At 47.0% G+C, this 18,724-nt stretch overlaps 1 protein-coding gene across 4 annotated transcripts in view; it reads right to left on the reverse strand.

The window, feature by feature from the left end:
- AFTPH (aftiphilin) overlaps window positions 1-18,724 on the reverse strand; it is an 826,627-nt gene that overhangs the window by 730,303 nt on the left and 77,600 nt on the right. The window lies entirely within an intron of this gene.

The following is an 18,724-nucleotide window of genomic DNA, read 5'->3' on the forward strand; positions in this document are numbered from 1 at the left end:
ACAAACAATCCTGAAGGTCTACGTGAATATGTGTCTAATCAAACACCTAATGGTACATTTCATGTTAGCTTTATCCTGACAAACCAAACTTCAAGAGCTTGGTCTGGTGACCTTATCAAGTTATGCAAGAACGCTACAGATTACTCAAAACTTGGCTAGATTGACTTCCATTATGAAGAGTTTGGTTGAGAGGACGTTTAAGTACTATATGTGCTGCCTATGGAAGTCCAGATCCTATTTATGGTACAAACTGTAACACAACAGGTCACCTTCACAAGCTATTCTGGTGCAACACATGTTAACCTACTATTCACCAAACAAGTACTCAGAATCAAAATGTCCTGAATACCCTATGGGTAAGGAGATTGTACTGTGAAAGGGGATAGTGGCTAGCATCATTATGAACCCTGCTTTGAAGCACTTCAGGAAATTTTGAAAAGGGAGCGTATTTATATCTCCCTTTGGAAAGAGCGCAAAACCTCAAACACGTATGTATGCCAGGTTTATTGCACCCTCTCCCATAGCCATAAGGCTCAACTTTTCACTCCACATGAAGAGCTGGATGGGTAAACTGTTTTGTCAATAACTCTGAAGCACTGACATGGAAAGAAGAACTTAAAAAAAACACAAGAGGAAGACTCATCGAGCATGGACTGCTCAATTAACAGTGTTCACAGCCCTCTCTGGCACCAGTCACAGTGGATATAGTCAATCATAGCTGGAATTCACCCGAGCACAGATTTTAAATTTCTCAGAGAGATATTTCACAGTCTATTGCTTCAAAGATTTAGGGTCATTGGCTACCTATGAACCACCACTCTTAGTTGAAAGGAGCAATGCAACTGAATGCACAATGAAAATGCAAAGTCCCTTCTTAGGCCGCCTTTTGCATAAATCATGTAATACAAATACTGTACTCCTACAGCACTGAATATATTTAAGATACATTGAAGTTGAGACTCCGAGCAGTTGTGGATTACCCAACAGAAACATGACAAATGTGGAATGAAATAAGTAAGTGCAACAACAGAACAATAATCACATGGTCATTTCTTTTCACAAAGCTTGGATTTACTATTTGGGGTAACTTGAGAGGGATAGAATGAGTTATGGGTGGGTATTTTGAATTAATCATAATAACCAATATTTTTCTAAGACACTATTGTTTTCAGTAAGTCTGCACAACTACAGGAGGGTACCAGTGACCAGAGCAAATATTTAAAGTTACAATATACTACCGCAGTTACATCTTAATAGTTTTATGTCCATGCTAGAGTTATGTCAGGATATATGTGTAATATTGTCGTCACAGGCCCACCACAGAAGATCCTGTGTGACCCTGGTTGGAACCTGATGTAGGTCCAACAGCTTTCCTGAAAACTGGGACCATTGAGTTCTTAGAGCACATTGAAGGGATCTCATTCCCAGGCGGGCTTCTGGCACCAGAGAAATGTAGGCTGCCATGAGGCCGAACCTTCTCAAAGAATCGAAGGCCGGTAGACTGGGAGCATTCTGAAACTTGGTAACCATCTGAAGAATGTTCTGAGCCCTCATCTCATGTGGCAAGCTCTTTCCCAGGGATGTATCTAGTACAGCTCTGGTGAACTGGAGCTTGTGAGAAGGCAACATATGGGACTTCTTGTAATTGAGGGAGAAGCCCAATCTGAAGACAGTGCCAGGTGACGGCTGAGATGATCTCTGGCTTGTTCGGGAGAACAGGCCTTAACAGTCAATTGTCCAGGTTGGGGTAGATGTGAATTCCCTCTCTTGAGACTCGCTGCCACCACCGCCATCAGTTTGGTGAAAACCCTCAGAGGTTGGCCCGAACAGCAGAACTCGAAATTGATAATGAGAACCACCAACTGCGAACCTCTGGTATTTTCCGTGCTCTAGATGGATTGGCACATGAAAATAGGCATCCTGAAGGTCCAATGGCACCAACCAATCCTGGAGTTGCAGGGCCTGAAGGATCTGTCAAAGTGACCATCTTGAACCTGTCCTTCCTGAGGAACTTGTTCAAGTATCTCAAGTCCACGATGGGTCTCAGTCCTCCGTCCTTCTTGGGTATTATAAAATAAGGGGAATACCATCCCTTGTTCCTCTCTGCTACAGTCACTGGTTCTATAGCACCTTTCTCTAACAGGGTTAAAATCTCCTGCACAAGGAGCGGATCATGAATCCTCAAAGAGAAGTTCCCCGGTGGATTGTTCTGAGGTCTTCTTATAAAAGAAAGGCAGTAACCGTGGGCCACGGTTTCTAGAGCCCAAGCATCCGAAGTAACGTCCAGCCATTGCCCCCTACTGTTGAAATGTGTTTTGAGGCGCCTGATGCAGCTGCTAATGGGTAAGGAAGCTGCTTCTTGAGCTGGCTTTGTACCTCTTCCAACACGAGGACATTTTCTTTGGCCCCTTTGACTGGCCATTCCTCTCACCCTTCCAACTGAGTAGCAGTGAAAAGATGTACCCCACCAAAGTTGCCCACTAAGTCGAAAAAGCTGAGGTTGCTTAAAAGCTGCACCTAATGATTTGGCTGCCGCCTTTGAGGTCTGCAACCTCAAGACTACGCCAGCCTTGTTGCCAAAAAGGTGAGACCCATCAAAAGGCATGTTGAGAAGTCGGGACTGCACGTCCGGTGCAAAACCAGACTTCCTCAACCACACAAACCTGTGCATAACGGTGTGGGTAGCCATGGCTCTGCTGATGCTATCAGAAGAATCCAAACCCGATTGAAGAGACTTGCACATGGCCTCTTTGCCATCTCCACCTATGGCTAAGAAGCTGTCTCTCATCCCCCTTGTGTGCTGCTGCCATGGAAATGCAGTCCCATAGAGTGAACGTAAACTTTGCGAGGGCACAAGTTGAGTTGGCAGATTTTAGTGCCATGCTCCCTACAGAGGACACATTCCTTGCCCATCCATTTACACATTTGTGGTCCCCATCAGGAGGGATGGTAGAGTACACCGCCTGCTTTGATGCCGCAGTAGCTGCCAGCACCACCAGACTCTCCGGAGTGGGTTATTTTGCTAAGTAGTCGGGTCACTACTGGAAGGGCAGTACTTCTTTGTACAGTTTTTATTAACAGTGGAATTGGTCTCCGGTGCATACCAGTTCACTGCCACCCTTTTCTGTACGGCAATATGGAATGGTAAAATGGGATCGGACTGGACATTTGTCTAGAATATCAGTAAGGTCAACTTGTACATATGGTAATGGATGCCTACTCCAACCAATGTAATCCACCACCTTTGACATGAGCTGCCTGTAGGAAGCCTCTGCATGCTCCCCAGCCTCTGGTTCAGGCGACATATTCACCCCCCACTTACAGTCTGCAGATTATCATGGAGGTCCTTCATCCTAGACTTCCCAGGTACATTAGGCGTACCATATTGTAGTCCAAACGGAGCCCTCTTCAGACTGTTCTTCGTAGATTGAAGAAAGACTTAATATTTCCTACGTAGTGGAACATAGGTTTTGCCAGTAGTTACTTTTACGCTTGAGTAGTCAATGCTTTCTTTATTGGCACCATTGATTTGACTGGGGCGCTTTGCGTCGGCAGCGCAGCTGGCAAAGATGGCACAGCTGGCTTTGATGTCGAGAGTTAGGCAGAGGCAAAGCTGAAGGTGTCGACGACCTCCATTTGTGTTTATAGCTCGATTGATCCTTCAGTGTCACATCGGATGGAGGCCTCAGGGTCTCACGATGCGGATCGGGCTTTCGTCCCGGGCTCGAGGCAGCGCGGTCCTTAGGTCGAGACCTTTCCTTCCCAGCTTCTTTCAAAGGCACAGTAGGAGCATGGCTTGACGTTTGCTTTTCAAAAAATGTTAAGCATCTCAGCTCGGAAGGCCTCCCACTCGGCCGGAGTGGATTTTTTGGTCGGCCAAGCAACTCTTTCTGGGGAATTGTCCGATGGCAAAGGCGACCTACAGTGCCTTCTCTTTGACTTCTTCGAGGACAAAGAAGAGTGGTGTGCGGCACTCCTCGATCTGGAACACTTGCCCTTCTTCCTACGAGGAGTATCGCCCCTCCGAGGAGAGGAGAATCCCAACACTTTTTAAAACCAGACTCTGAGTCTATGACGAAGGCATCTCGATCTCGAAATTTTAGCAAAGACGTCACAAGATGTGAAGCGCACCGTATTTCTTCGAAGCTATGGCTATCGCAGAAAAACGGAACTGAAGCCAACGGGCGCTGCACGTGCTGTATATGCCTTCGATGACATCATCCTCGACAGAGGTCTTCAAGTCAACGCACAGCACCTTCTGCCAAGAAAATGTTTTCCGCTGAAGCTGGACAACATGTGTCAAAAGATGAGGAATACGTGGGAGGACACAATCCATTTGAAAGTGCGGTATTCATGAACCACAACGGGTTTACCTACAGACTAATCTGGATTGAGCTCCAGCACCCACATAATACCAAGTGTTGAATCATTGACAAACATGCGTTGGTTCCTTATGCAACAGCGAGCAACGGACCCATGCCTGGTTGTACCCTATACCAGTTGGGGATACAAATAAAGGAGATTATACATACGTTCTCTTAAATCTAGTTGAGGAATATTTTTTTTTTAATAATAGGCGGCGCCAATAATTTAGGAATATAGCCAACACGCTTAATTAAGCATGTATGTAGCATGCAGGAAATTAAAGAACAATTGTTATCGTACCTCCCACAATCAGAAATATCAACAGAAGCATATGAAAAGGAAATGAGATCAAGAATTGGTTGCCATGGAAATGCCCCCGATGATTCATAGTCTCAGACCGTGCCTCCTCAAAATAAAACTTGCAAATTGTGGCCTGCGCACAGCATCTGAAAAATATGGGGCTCAAATAAATATGCAGTTTGCAGCCCATTTACAATAAAAATATATGATCAACATTATTCGACAAAGCACAAAAAGGAATTGCTGTGCAACAGAAGGAATCCAGCAAATTATTGAAGAGCTGTTCAATCAGAGATGAACATTCTAGCATGACACAAGAAAACAAAAAGCCAAATTTGGGTCTTGCATGGAGTCAGTGTCCCTGTACAAGATTGAAAATCAGCTTAGAATAAAGCACACAGATCACGAAGATATGCTTTGTGAAATACTTTTATTACAAAGAACTAATGGTAATGTTGTTCTGTTTAAAATGATAATTGCAATGGGAAAAATTATTTTAACATTAAAGGCTGCAACTGTGAATGAAACCAACCTGAGTGAAATGAGGCCTAAACTGCCAGATGGCCTCCCAACTAAAGGAAGGAGGATGTCTTGCATTACCAAGAGAAAGGTATGAACATTGGCTTTGAAGCAGACCATAAAAGCGGATGACTGCCTGGCATTTATTTTCATGAAGCAAAACCATGCAGACCAAAATAAAAATGGTACCCATCTACAACCGCCATCGGTCTGACTAAATCCCCTTAAACAAACTACTAATTTGTTCTGGAAGGGGATGAGCAGCGGTCCCCTCACAAATATTCTGATCTTTCAATCAGCCAGACCTCTCATGAGAGAAAATGCACACCGACTACAAGAGGCTGATGCTGGAATCACTCAGTGTGACTGGGTTATAAACAGCCCTCTCCAGCCGCCAGCCGTGTACATTTACCATGGGGATAAATGCCCCAGTCCTGAGATGCCCCAGTCCTGAGACTAAAAGAATAGTACATGATACCATTTGGCTGTTCTAGCCAGAAACTGAAGATGTAATTTAATATTGTAAAAAGTGGGAGAGGTGGAAAAAAAACTGCCTTATGAATTTTAAATTTGGATTGCATTTCACCTTATTGCTTGTAACTTACGAACTGTCAGTTCTTTTGTTTTTAAATGTTCAGGATGATAGGCTCCATCAGATGGATGTAAATCAATTTTCTTTGCTATAGGTCAAAGATGTAAATTAGGCAAATATGAATATCATCATGAAAAAACGTTGCATGCTAATGAGTCACATGTCCTATCATTCGTGCCAGAGGGCCAGTTGTTCAGAGCTGGAAATGGAATTGCTGTGTAAAAGTATTAGTTAGTAAAAGACAAATCTATTGAACACCCATCACATGCCGTGTCGAGATGAGAATAGCATCCATTGATTTGTCGTGTAATAGCAATCTGATGAACCGATCAGTAACACGATCATTTGTGAGGAACATGCCATTTTAGGAAGTTAGTGGTTTAATGCAGAAATATCAAATATGACAATGTATTGCCTCAATATGGGACAGATGTAGTTTTTTACGGGTCGCCATGGGGGAGATACTCAGCCAGGTGGCGGGCCTCCTGCTACTGGGGGTGATTTCATTATGTGTGCAGATCATGTTATGGATTATAGTGGGGAGAGGACTCTGCAGGTGGTGGAGTAGGAGAAATGGATGGGGGATTTGCAGGGTACATGCTGAACCAGGGGCTGGTAAATGTATGGAGGGAATGTCACCCTGTGGAAAGGGGCTATATCTTCTCCCCTGTTCATGGTTCCCGAACTAGGATTGACTATTGGCTCTTGCGACAGGGAAGCGTCAGCAGGGCCATTTCATGTGATCACTCTCCAGTCACTTGGTTTGACCAGGATATGGTGGAAACAGGTATCGTACGGATGGGATTGAGACCTCGGGAATCGCTGCGGCAATGCAACGACGTTCTGCTGAAGAACGCAGTCTTTGCAGAAAAAATGCAGGAGGCGATCATGCATTCTTTTGTATTAACGACACAGGAAGGTGGACCCAAGCATAACATGGGAGGCGGCCGAGGCGACATGGAGGAGCCTCATTATTAAAGAGGGTGTGGCCAAAAAAAGAATTCGGACCCTAGAGGCCGAAACACTCGGGGGAACATATTTGTATTTTTCAGAGATCGGAGGGCAAAGGGGAAGGGGAGAGGAAGGAGGACTTGGGGGTAGCTAGAGAGAGGCGTCAGGAACTGAGAGAACTGGAAGCAGGGAAGGGGACTACCAGCCTGCAATTTTTGAAACAAAGGTACTATGAGAAAGGGGATAAGGCTAAAGCTTTATTGGCGGCCAGGCTTAGGGGTCAACGGGCAGAGAGGTGGGTAGCTAGGGTTCGTGATGCAAAGAGACATCTGCAGACAATGACAGGGGAGGTGACGCAGGAGTTTGCCACATTTTATGAACACCTTTATGGGGCAGAGGATAGGACAGATGAGGAGGAAGTGCGTAGATACTTGTGGCAAAGATACCTCCCCGTCTCCAAAGTAGTGAGAATGTGAAAATGGAAAAGCATATCACCCAGGAGGAGGTACTGAGGGCAATAGGGGGGCTTAAATTGGGGAAGGCCCATAGAGATGATGGGTACACAGCTAGATTCTATAAGACCTTTGCGGGATCGCTCCCCAACGTCTGGTGTAACATTTCAACCACATTTTGACCACAGGGAGGGCCCCTCCTTTTGGGAGGGCACTTAAAACTGTTATACCAAAGGCGGGTAGAGATGCAGAATGTTGCAGGTCCTACCGTCCCCTCTCGCTGCTTAATGTCGATGCTAACATTTTCACCCGAGTGCTGGCCACACGGATGGATGGCCTCCTGCCAAAATTGGTTCAATCAGATCAGATGGGGTTTATTCAGGGTAGGCAGGGGGCCGACACCTAGCCTAAGACACCGCATTTACCCGGTGGCCCTCCATGCCGAGAAGGCGTTTGAATGGGTGGACTGGCGCTTTCTATAAGGGGTTTTGCAGAAGTTTGGGAACCAGACCTTGAGAGGAATACGAGTGCTCTATGTAGCTCCGGTGGCACGGGTGACTTAACGGGCGGCTCTCGAAGTTCTTAGGGCTGTCCTCTTTCGCCTCTTCTATTTGCAACGACGAAGTCCTGGCCGAACGGCTACGGTTAGCACAGCAGGTGGAGGGCATAGGGGTGGGAGATAGGGAATTCAAACTTGGACTATACACAATGTTGCACCATTCAAACCTCACCAGCATTGTACCTGCTGCCCTTATGATAGAGTATGGGCGGTTCTCAGGCTTTAGAGTCAATAGAGAAAAGTCTTTCCCTTCTCCGCAGAGGATTTTAGGAATGTTGAGGTACTCGAGCCCCTGGGGTCGCAGGTATAGCTCAACAGCAAATATTTGGTAGTCGCCATTGTTAAACCCGGGGACGACTTGGCACGGGCTAACTACCTCCCCCCTCCCCCTCTTTGACAAATTATTTACTGAAATGGTTACATGGGGTAAGGGACATCTGTCATGGATGGGGAGGTTCAATGTGATGAACTTTCTCCCCAGAGTACTGTACCTGTTCCAAATGCTGCCGGTCCGTGCCCAAGAGGAGCTCCTGAAAGAAGTCAAATTACGGATCTTAAGGTTCCTCTGGCAGAATTAGAAACCCAGGGTGGGATATGAGACAATAATATTGCCAAAAGGATTGCAGAGGCGTTGGGCTCCCAGACCCAATGCGATATTACAGGGCCGCACAACTTCAGGCAATGGTCCCTCATTTGAGGGAGGACCCCGGGAGGCAGTGGGTATACCTTGAGAACCAACACCTGCTCCCAGCTAAGGTGGGGGAATGGCTCTGGGTACCTAAGGAGATGCTCCCGAGGAGAATTCGAGAACATCCATTTCTTGGGGTCTACTGGGCAGTGCAGAACATGGGAGGAAGGATGGGTGGAATCACAATATGGCCTTGCCCGATAAGCCATATTTGGGCTCCACCGGAAAGAGATGCTATACCAGAGTTCCTGAGGTACAAGTCATGGTTTGAAGGAGCGCTCGCTCAGGTGGGACAGTTGTGGAAGGGAGGGAAATTCATTAGCCATCAAGAACTGGAAGAGGACCCAGGCATAGGTAAACTACCGGTATCCCTGTACCTTAGTTTAAATGGTATTTTCACAGCAGAAAGGTGGAAGGATCTGATTCAGAGTCCCCTCACGCCAGTGGATGGGGTCCTGGATGGGCATACAGAAATGAAGTCTCATTTTGGGGGTACTGTTGGAATCAAGGGGGAGGAGCCATCCACGGATTTCGCCAGAGATGGGAACGGGACACACACACACACACACACACACACACACACACACACACACACACACAGAGACACAGATTGTGAGGGATGGGATGAAGGAGGGAAAGGAGAATGGATGACAACCAAAAGGCGAATGGAAGAGATTACCTTCCTTTTGGACCCATTTTGTATTAATAGCGGCATACTGTGAGAAGCTGTGAGTGTGGCCCCAATTATAAGGGTGTCCCTTAATTAGGCTCACACCAAAGTAAATTACACCCCTCTAGGGGAGTAAGGCCAATAGTCCATCTTGCAAGGATAGCAAGTTTATTCTTTACAGAAATGAGGATGGAGCAAAGAACTCTGCTCCCTGAAAGGTCTTCTTTCGCTCATCTGTTCCTTTCTCCTCCCAAACTGGAGCCACGAAGGAGCTTATATACTCATGGCTTGCTGCAGTTGTGTCACTGGATAAGGGCATGGCTTCATCAAGGGATGCTGCAAGGTCTTCCTTTCTTCATTGTCAGCGATTTCTGTCAGGAGATGCTACTTTACATTTGCTAGCCTATGCAAAAAATACACTGTAGATCATGCTTTCTTCATTTTGCTACCTATGAACATTTATATATAAAAACATGTTCCCGTCATTCTACTCGTGTTTTAATCTGGTCCTGTAATTTCCTTTAAACCGCATTTTCATAATTCTGCATGTTGTGCATCGACCCTTAGCCTGCATGAGCTTTTGACAGACGGTGAGTTCCTTTGTGCTGGCAGTGCAAGCACAAACACCGTCTGTAGTCTAGTTTTAGCACAGGCAGCATTCTTTCCAGCAGAGCGCTTGCCACTACCGTGCTTAAGATTTTAGAACTGCAAATGATTCAACATTTACAAATGTATGTATTCAGCCAATAGTTATTTGCACCTTATATTTAAATAATAGCTGCCTTCGTTTAGAGCCTGCCCGGGTCTGTGAATATGATTAGATTTGTACGAGAGCGCTTTCCCAGTGCCCTTCCTTCCCCCTGGTCCCTTGTAGTGTGTAGAAGCAGTCAAGAGAAGTCTTGCCTAATTCTAAAGTGCTTGGGGATGCGGGAAGACACTAGCTCCTTCCCAACATTCCCCCCTTTTGTTAATTCTACAGTAAAAAACTCATCCCCACCCGACATATCTACAAACCTAGAGATATTAGTTTGAGTTTCGCTGTTTATTGTATGGCAAGATGTTTTAGATACCCCAATTGATAGCATCATCTTTGCACTATTATTAACTATATTGACACATCAGAGACCGAATTGGCACATGCAGAAGAGGACCAAGAAGAATACAGTATTTTTACTGCTGCCCCCAGCCATGACGGGACCCAATAAAAGGCAAGCAATAGCCAATCCGTGTTCTGAACTCCACCTTCTTTGTTCATTTGAACACCTAGATTTTGCACAGCCTCGATGACATGGGATAGTGACCCATTGCTCAGCAGCTTCCAGGGGTACTTATGTGCAGCAGCTGCTTCTCAACTTTTCACACACTCCTCCTCCTATGGCTCTTAGCAAATCCAACATGTAGCGATGATTTTGCATCGTCATGAGTCTCCATGTACGGAGCTCTACTTTGATGGCGTTGAAACCATTCTCTGTGTCATTGGCCTGCTGGACTAGCTCCCATCGAACTTACTGCACCCACTTGGCGTTAGTAGCTGCTTGTACCCCAGGAGTCAAAAAAGAGGAGTCTCTGCTGAGCTAAAAAGTCTATACTCATCAGGTATCCCTCTGAGCAGTGCGGAAGAGTCTTGATATGTAGTTCTATCTCATCTTTCTTCCCCGCTCTTGAAATCGTCCTTCTGGCAGCATACCAAATTCTTGTGTGATCTTCAAGTGTCCTTCTGCTTCTTTAGGTGCTGGAGTGGTTGTTGGCACCTCGACAGGCATTTCTTCTCCCCTCTAGTGTTCTTCCAGAATTACAAAGAGCACTGAGTGCAGGGTGGTCAGTGAACACTTGCCCCTCCAGAAGCACGGGAGGTGCAAGTAGGCTTGTCGGCCACAAACCCAGTAGTAGTCCATCACCGCTGCCGTACTTTGTCATATCAGGGATCACAACAGTGTGGTTGCACTAGGTTTGCGCCAACAGGAACTGTTCCATCATTGCTAAAACTAAGTTCATAGTCCTTGTCTTGATGAATTCGCACTGGCTTCTCCATTGTGAAAATCCAGGTCAGCTAGGCCTTCTTCAGTGGGAAAGACAGCAAACCGGCCCAAATTCAGAAAGAAGGGAACCAGAGTGAAGTGAAGCCGACACCACTTGATGCCCACCTGTTCTAAAGGATGGAGAGTTAAACCAGTCCATAAGAGGGTGTTAACGTGCGAGAGCCAAAAGAAATCCCTTTGCAAGCACAGTACCAAGGGAAATATAATTCTGGGGGGAATACCCTGAAAGCAATAGATTAAATCCTGGACCCTTTCATTTGTAAGGACTGAGTGGTGGGGGTATATAAATTCACCGTACACCTTAGGAACTTAGAAAACATTTCAAAAGCGTGTGGTCTTCTGGAATTATAGATTTCATCAAATAGATTCTATGGTCTGTATATGGTGAGAACCCACCCCCTTACTTTCCCCATGACTCCTCTGTGCATTGCGCAAGCACGCAAGAATAAAGGGTCTCTCATTGTGTGCATACTGTGACGAATCTGGACAATTTGTCCCTTCTCCCCAGAGAAGAGCCACCCGCTTTGAGGCTAGGGAGGTGAGCCAGCTATGCAAGACCCTCTCTAAGGGTTTGTGGGACAAGGACTCCTATTCCAATATGGAACTCTCAGTCAAACCTACCCTTTCTGCATATATGGATGTAGGAAAGAAAAGTGGCATTCCCTGTTAAAACTATCAAAAGGATCCTTCTGTGACACTATTGGCTTAAGGTAATGGAGACCCTCGCCCGAGTGTCATAATTAAGGAAGATGACATGTCATTTGATCCAATGATGTATGTAAGACGCAAGCATTTTGTGAATGAACAGGGAACTCCTGCGGTGGGAGAAACGCATGCGCTACGCAGAGGTGAGCCTCCGGAGCACCTATGTCCTGGAGCAGCAGAGCCAGCAGGGACTAGCAAAACGAGAAACCCACCAGCTGGACGCTGAACAGCGGGTGCCTTAACCGAGCAAGAAGCTCTGGTCAAGGCAAGACAGAGGACGGATAGACAAATGTCTTCCCAGGTGGCATGAGCACGGAGCAGTGGTGGGTCTGGTGTTCAGCCGCCAACGCCGAGACTCGCAAGTAAAGAGGAGCCCGAAATCTCGAGATCATGCCGACAGGCATCTTTCCCGCCACGAAAGGTACTGACAGGGAAAGGAACGTTAGACATGTGGAGGCGAGCAAGATACATGGCTGCTGGTTTCAAAGAGCGCATAAACAGATACATTTTGTTTTTGATTTCTTACCTGTAGCTGGCACACAGCCCCATTGAGCCAGAGAGCAAGCAATGCAATACGAACATTGTACTTAAAGGCTGGAATAGCCGCCAATACTACAGTCAAGAGAACTTAACAGGCATGCGTCCCATCTTATCCTCAGAGAAATGCGATATAAACAATGTAATACAAGGCTAGAATAGCCAACATCTTATGCAGAGTTAAGAGTGAGACGGGCACACACCACTTACTAAATAAGAGTGCAAAAAGATACAGAAACTGTTCATCAAATTTGTAGTACCCACCAAGAATGTGTTGGGGGCAGAGGGGTCAGGTAAGGCCCGGGATTCACGTTGCGCGTGCCATGTTTGTGACTGGGGGAGCGACGAAATTGGTGCGATGTCGCAATTTTATATGTATCCAGTGTAGTTAATGAGAGTGGGGAAACTGGTTACTTTAAGTGTTACTTTGCGTTTAAGTTTATACATTTAAGATTTGCACGCAAGATAAATGTCAAAATTGCTAATGAAATATAAATACAATTTGGGCATGGTGTGCCACGAAAGGCCTAGAAGCTGGGCAGATAGGAGCTTCAAAAGGCGCATGCAAGGAAGCGGATTTGTCACGAAGAACCCACTGTGAAGACATGCACTGATCTACATATATGGGGAATTTACAAATCTATATGTAGCGTGCTCTTTTCATAAATGTGCAGTTAGGGTTTGTGAGGTGCATTCAGAGTGGCTGGGAAAAACTGGCCTTGCAGGGTTTGGAGGTTGAAGGACAACTAATGAGTAACAAAGACATTAAGCAGATAGTGTGGCCTGGGTTTTTTATGGGTTGGCAGCATCACAGAAGGAAGATGCAATCTTTTAAGTGAATGGGAGCTCTGTATTTATTGTCCAGGGGGATTCAACCATTTGCTTTTGACCAGAAATAAACCTGGGGTGAAGGGAAGCCCGAGGCCAGAGTTGATCGATACTGCATGGGTTTCGATCATTTTCTCAGGATGTGACCGGAGGCCATGCGTGTTGAATTGGTAGTCGTTTAGATTAAAGTGTTTCGAGGACATCAGCAAGCCGGGGTGAGGGGGCCAGGAGGGGAGGCAGAGTGAGCTGGTTATTGCCAGTTCAAAGGGAACCAGTTTATTCTTCCCCGCACCATATTTTTGAAGTACTCTCGCAAACCATTTGCAATTATATCCGGGGTTACATTGTCTCAGGCCAGCTCGGACTCGTAATGAATTATGTTTATATGTGAATGTGCAACACCGAGATGATGTCATGCCCTACCACGGAAAATGCCTAAAAGGGGACGTGTTGTACACATGAGCTGACGAAGGTAGTTAAGATAACCGACCAATAAGAAGGGGGCAATTGGAGAAGGGAATAGTTTTACCTGTAACTCCATTTCCCCAGCATTGGTATCTTTCATGGATTCACATGCTTAGAATATTCCCCGTCGTCAGGCTGGGAATCTTCAGTAAATTATAGACCTTTTCCATAGGAAAAATTGCAACACTTTTGTGTCCTAGCTACGTCGTTTTGGGCCGCGTACGCCTGCGCCACTCGGACGCAGAGGTATAAGTAGCCCCGCCCCCGCGGCTCCCTCAGATTTCGACCCCCAAAGTAGTATTGGGGGGGGGGGACATCTGGTTTGCATGCCAGGGGAGGCCGGCGGGCGCATGTGAATCCATGAAAGATACCAATGCTGGAGAAATGGAGTTACAGGTAAGAAACTATTCCCTTCTCCAGCATTGGTATCTTTCATGGATTCTGTAACGCTCACCTGATTTCCACGGAGGCGCTGGGCTGGACTGAGCTGTCGCCGTGTCTTCTAGTATGACTTGTAGACCTCGGCCTTCTCCTAGGGCTGGTCCCCTTCTCACGATGTACCGGACGTGTAGAGTGAGGCGTCTGCAGACGGAAGAACAAGGATTTAGGAACTGGATTGACTGAACTTCTCCTTCCTCTGTCCTCTTATTCGAACCAAGGGCGTGGCTTGCTCACCTTAGATATATTAAAGCCGGGCTCTCCATCCTGCGTCTTTGCAGGGGCGCAAGTACCAGTTACTTCACTGGTTCACTGACAATCCTCTTGATTGCAGAGGTTGATGTTGGAAGATACCGCTGTTTACCGCACGAGCGGTTTCTTGATAGTTATTGGAGCTGTAACGCTCACCTGATTCCCGCAGAGGCGCCGGTCTTGACTGGGTGAATGCCATATCTTCAAAGGTGATGTGTAACACACGGTTGGCTCTTTGGGCTGGACCTCTGTGCACTGTATGTCTGACTCGAAGAGTAAGATGTCTGCAGATAGAAAATATGGGATTAATGAACTGGGGTTATTGGGTGCCTCTCTCCTCTTCCCTTTCTCTTCTCCTGTAGAACCCCAAAGGTTAACACCCTCACCTTAGGTAAGTGAACGCCGAGCTCTCCATCTGCCTCGGGGCAGGGTGCCGTAACCAGTTTCTTCACTGGATAAGGGTGCAGGCCTCTTGACCTCAGAGGACTGCTGTCCGTCGTTAACTGCACGAACGGTAAGTTCTGGGCACTTCAAATGTCTTAAAAGTCTTTTGTAATGATATCTCTTGTTTTGCAGGGTTCCGGCGATGGCGGATGGCGGGCTGATGAGAGTTGAGGATCGAACCCGCGTGAGGAATAGAAGCGCCTGGAAGCACGTAAGTCAGCGCTTGTAGCCTGCTTCACGATGCGCACTAACTGTCCCTTTTATCTTGCAGGTACAAGTTCGGAGCTTTAGAGAAGCTGAAGGGTGCTGGAATACCCACTGGATTTGGCGTGGGAAGGAGTAATGGCACGTGAGTAATAAAGTTGCCCAATGTCTTTAAACGCACCTTCTTTTGTCTTTCAGATGCCGGAATGCAGCGCGAGGCGTTGGTGACAGCCGATGGACCAGGTAAGAGATGCGCTGCCACTGAAGACCGTAGTGCTAACCTGTTCTTTCTTTGTCTTTACAGGTGCTGCTGAAGACTGGATTCCAGGATGGTAAGCCTTTGTTCCCTTAGGCCCAGGATCAGAAGCAGAAGACACGAAGAGCGTTCTGCTGCAGAGAATGCAGAATAACGCAAAGCAAGATTCATCCATCGGGTGTGGTTTAAATAGCCTCCTGTAGTGCTTAGGTGTCTCCTTCCACAGCCACGCCTAGGTAAGAAAAGAGTTCCTGCTTTCCAGAAGAGTTCCAGTGTTCTGAACCTAGGGAGTGGCTCCTGCCCCACCCAACAGGAAAAGTAGTCCCAAACAGAAGAGGATCAGGGGTTCAACTGGCAGGTAAGTAAGCAGCATGGTCTGCTGCAGGTAAGTCCACCCAAGCATTATGAGCCCGGCGCTTCCAGCGCTGGGACTGGGCATCTTTATGAGCCTGGTGCCACTGGCGCCAGGACAGGGTCCAAAAGGTCCCAATTGGGACTGGCTGGCACTCGGAACCGGGGTTATGGGTCTGCTTCCAAGGGAGTCGGGCAAGTCCTGATCTTTTGGAAGCAGAGATCATGACAGGAGCACCCTTAATTTAGTCCCTTGCTCAGTCTCAGGGTGTCAAGATTGAAATTGTAGAGGAATAATGCGGCGAGCAGGTGAGTAGCAAAGATGACCGGTTGCTGTCACCCTTTCTAATGTCTTTGTCCTGCAGGGTTAGGTGCAATGGACGCTGATGAATAAGTGCCCAGGATCGTGCAAGCGCGTATGTACGAAGAAGATGAAGCGCGGTGCACGTAAGTAAAATGACTGCTGTTTGTTTCAAAAGCACGCCTTAATGTCTCTTTTGTCCTTGCAGATCGTGGATGCAGAGAGCTTTGCTAGATGGATGCCGGCGGAAGGCTTTGGAAGATGCCGCCGTATTTGGTTAGTAAGAGCGCTGCTCTCGAATTGAATTCTGCTAACCTGTTGTTTTGTCTTGGCAGGTGCAGCTGAGGATCGGATCTCTATCAGGTAAGGAATTCGTTTTCCCAGGAACTGGAGCTGAAGAATCTCAGGAAGACTGGAGCGGACACGGTGAGCGTCCTGCTGCAGATGCAGAATAACGCGAAGCATGTTTCATCAATCGGGTGTGGTTTAAATAGCCTTCTGTAGTGCTTAGGCGTCTTCTTCCACAGCCTCGCCCAGGTAAGAAAAGAGTTCCTGTGTTCTGATTGCAGGGAGTGACTCCTGCCCTACTCAGACAGGAAAAGTAGTTCCAGGCAGAGAAGGATCAGAAGACCATCGAGCTGGTAAGTAAGCAGCATGGTCTGCTGCAGGTAGGTCCACTCAAGCACTCTTAAGCATTATGAGCCCGGCGCTTCCAGCGCCGGGACCGGTCATCTTTATGAGCCTGGTGCCACTGGCGCCAGGACAAGGACCAAAAGGTCCCGATAGGGACTGGCTGGTACCCAGGATCAAGGTTATGGGCCTGCTTCCAAGGATGTGAGGCAAGTCCTGACCCCTTGGAAGCAAGGATCATGACAGATTCACATGCTTAGAATAGATTGTACAGCAGTATGCCCCATAGTTGGAGGTGTGTATGCAAACCAATAACACTATAACCAAGAATGCAAATTCACCATGGCTAAACTTCAAATCAAAGTACATGAACAGCTAAAAAAAAACAACACTTTAAAGTACATTAGCCGAAGGATATACCTCCGTTATTGGGGCCTAACTTATTGAAACAGGGGCCGTAGGACTGCACGACCCATCTGTGTATCCTCAGCATGTTGTTCGAGGCAATAATGCCGGGTAAACGTATGTGGTACCGACCAGGAAGCCGCCTGACATATCTCCCAGCGGAATCCCGGACAACAATGCCGCAGACGATTAAGCAGATCTCGTCGAATGGGCTCGTGGACGTCTTTCCAGCGGTTTCCCAGCTTTTGAGTGGCAAACAGAAATGGTAGATGACACCCAGCGGGACAGTCCTTGTTTTGAGATTGTTTTACCTTTAGCCGAAGGGCCATAGGCCACAAATAGCGGTCTTGTGTCCCTGAGATTTTGAGTGCGATGGAGGTAAAATTTCAGAGCCCTTCTCACGTCCAACGTATGGAGAGCCCTCTCCGCAGCAGACGAAGGTGTTGGAAAAAAACTTCAGTAGCACCATAGAAGAGTGTTTATGGAACATGGTAGCGACTTTAGGAATGAAATGAGGATTAGTAGCCAACACGACTTTATTTTTGAAAAACCTAAAATATGGTGGATCGATCACTAACGCTTGTATTTCTGACAGACGTCTAGCCAAAGTAATAGCCACCAGAAAAGCCAGTTTCCATGATAGGAATTTCAATGACGACGATGACATCGGCTCAAAAGGAGCCTTCATTAGTGCTGCTAGAACCAGGTTAAGACTCCAGATCGGAGGAAACTTCTTCGTTGGAGGAAAAGTTCGTAAGAATCCTTTCATGAAATGTTTAATCAACCGGTCACTAAATAATGGAGTTGAATGTCTCTTCCGAGTAAATCTCAAAATGACCGCCAGATGCACTTTTATCGATGAAAAAGACAAACTTTTTTGAGCAAGGAGTAGCAAGTATGGTAGAAGTTGCTCCGGTGTGATGTGAAGTGGACGCAAACCTGGCTGATCCCCGCACCAAATACAGAATCTCTTCCATTTGTATGTATACGAAGCGTTCGTGGACGACGCCCTTGCAGCTTGCAAAATGCGACGACAGTCCGGTGGAATTGCTAACGTACCAAACTCGGAGAAATCAGGAGCCAGGCTGTTAGACTGAGGCTGTCCGGGTCGTGATGCCAAACCACCCCTTTGTCCTGAGACAGAAGGTTCGGGATCCTCTGGAACTTCATGGGCTCCGCTGCTGAAAGATGGAGTAGATCGGAGAACCACACTTGTCTCACCCAGTACGGGGCCACCAGGATCACCCAACATGGATATCTGTGAATCCATTGCAGCATCCAACGTATGAGCGGAAACGGGGGGGAAACGCATACAAAAACGTGTCCGTCCACGGGAAGGAGAACGCTTCCCCCCAGTGAGTCTTGCTGTGGCCTCCTGCTCGCGTATTCTAAGTACTTCCTGTTCTCTCTCGTCGCGAAGAGATCTAGAGCCGGACGACCCCACGTTTCGAAGACACGGTTTAGTTGTTGGACGTTCAATTCCCATTCGTGTAGTCGATTCATCTCTCTGCTGAGAGAGTCTGCTTGCACATTTTTGACTCCTGGTAAGTGGAACGCCAATAGATATATCCTGTGGTGGAGGGCCCAATGCCAGATCTCCTGGGCTTCGGTCGACAGAGTCCTGGAGCGAGTACCCCCCCGTTTTCTCAGGTAAAACATTGTTGTCATTTTGTCTGTCACTATCCGTACAACAGATCCCTTTATGCGTGGCAGAAAAGACTTCAGGGCCCAACGCACTGCCCTTAACTCCAGCACGTTGATGTGAAGGCTGGA

This window comes from Ambystoma mexicanum, chromosome 4q (genome assembly GCF_040938575.1).
Source record: "Ambystoma mexicanum isolate Mex_15411 chromosome 4q, UKY_AmexF1_1, whole genome shotgun sequence".
Taxonomy (NCBI): Eukaryota; Metazoa; Chordata; class Amphibia; order Caudata; family Ambystomatidae; genus Ambystoma; species Ambystoma mexicanum.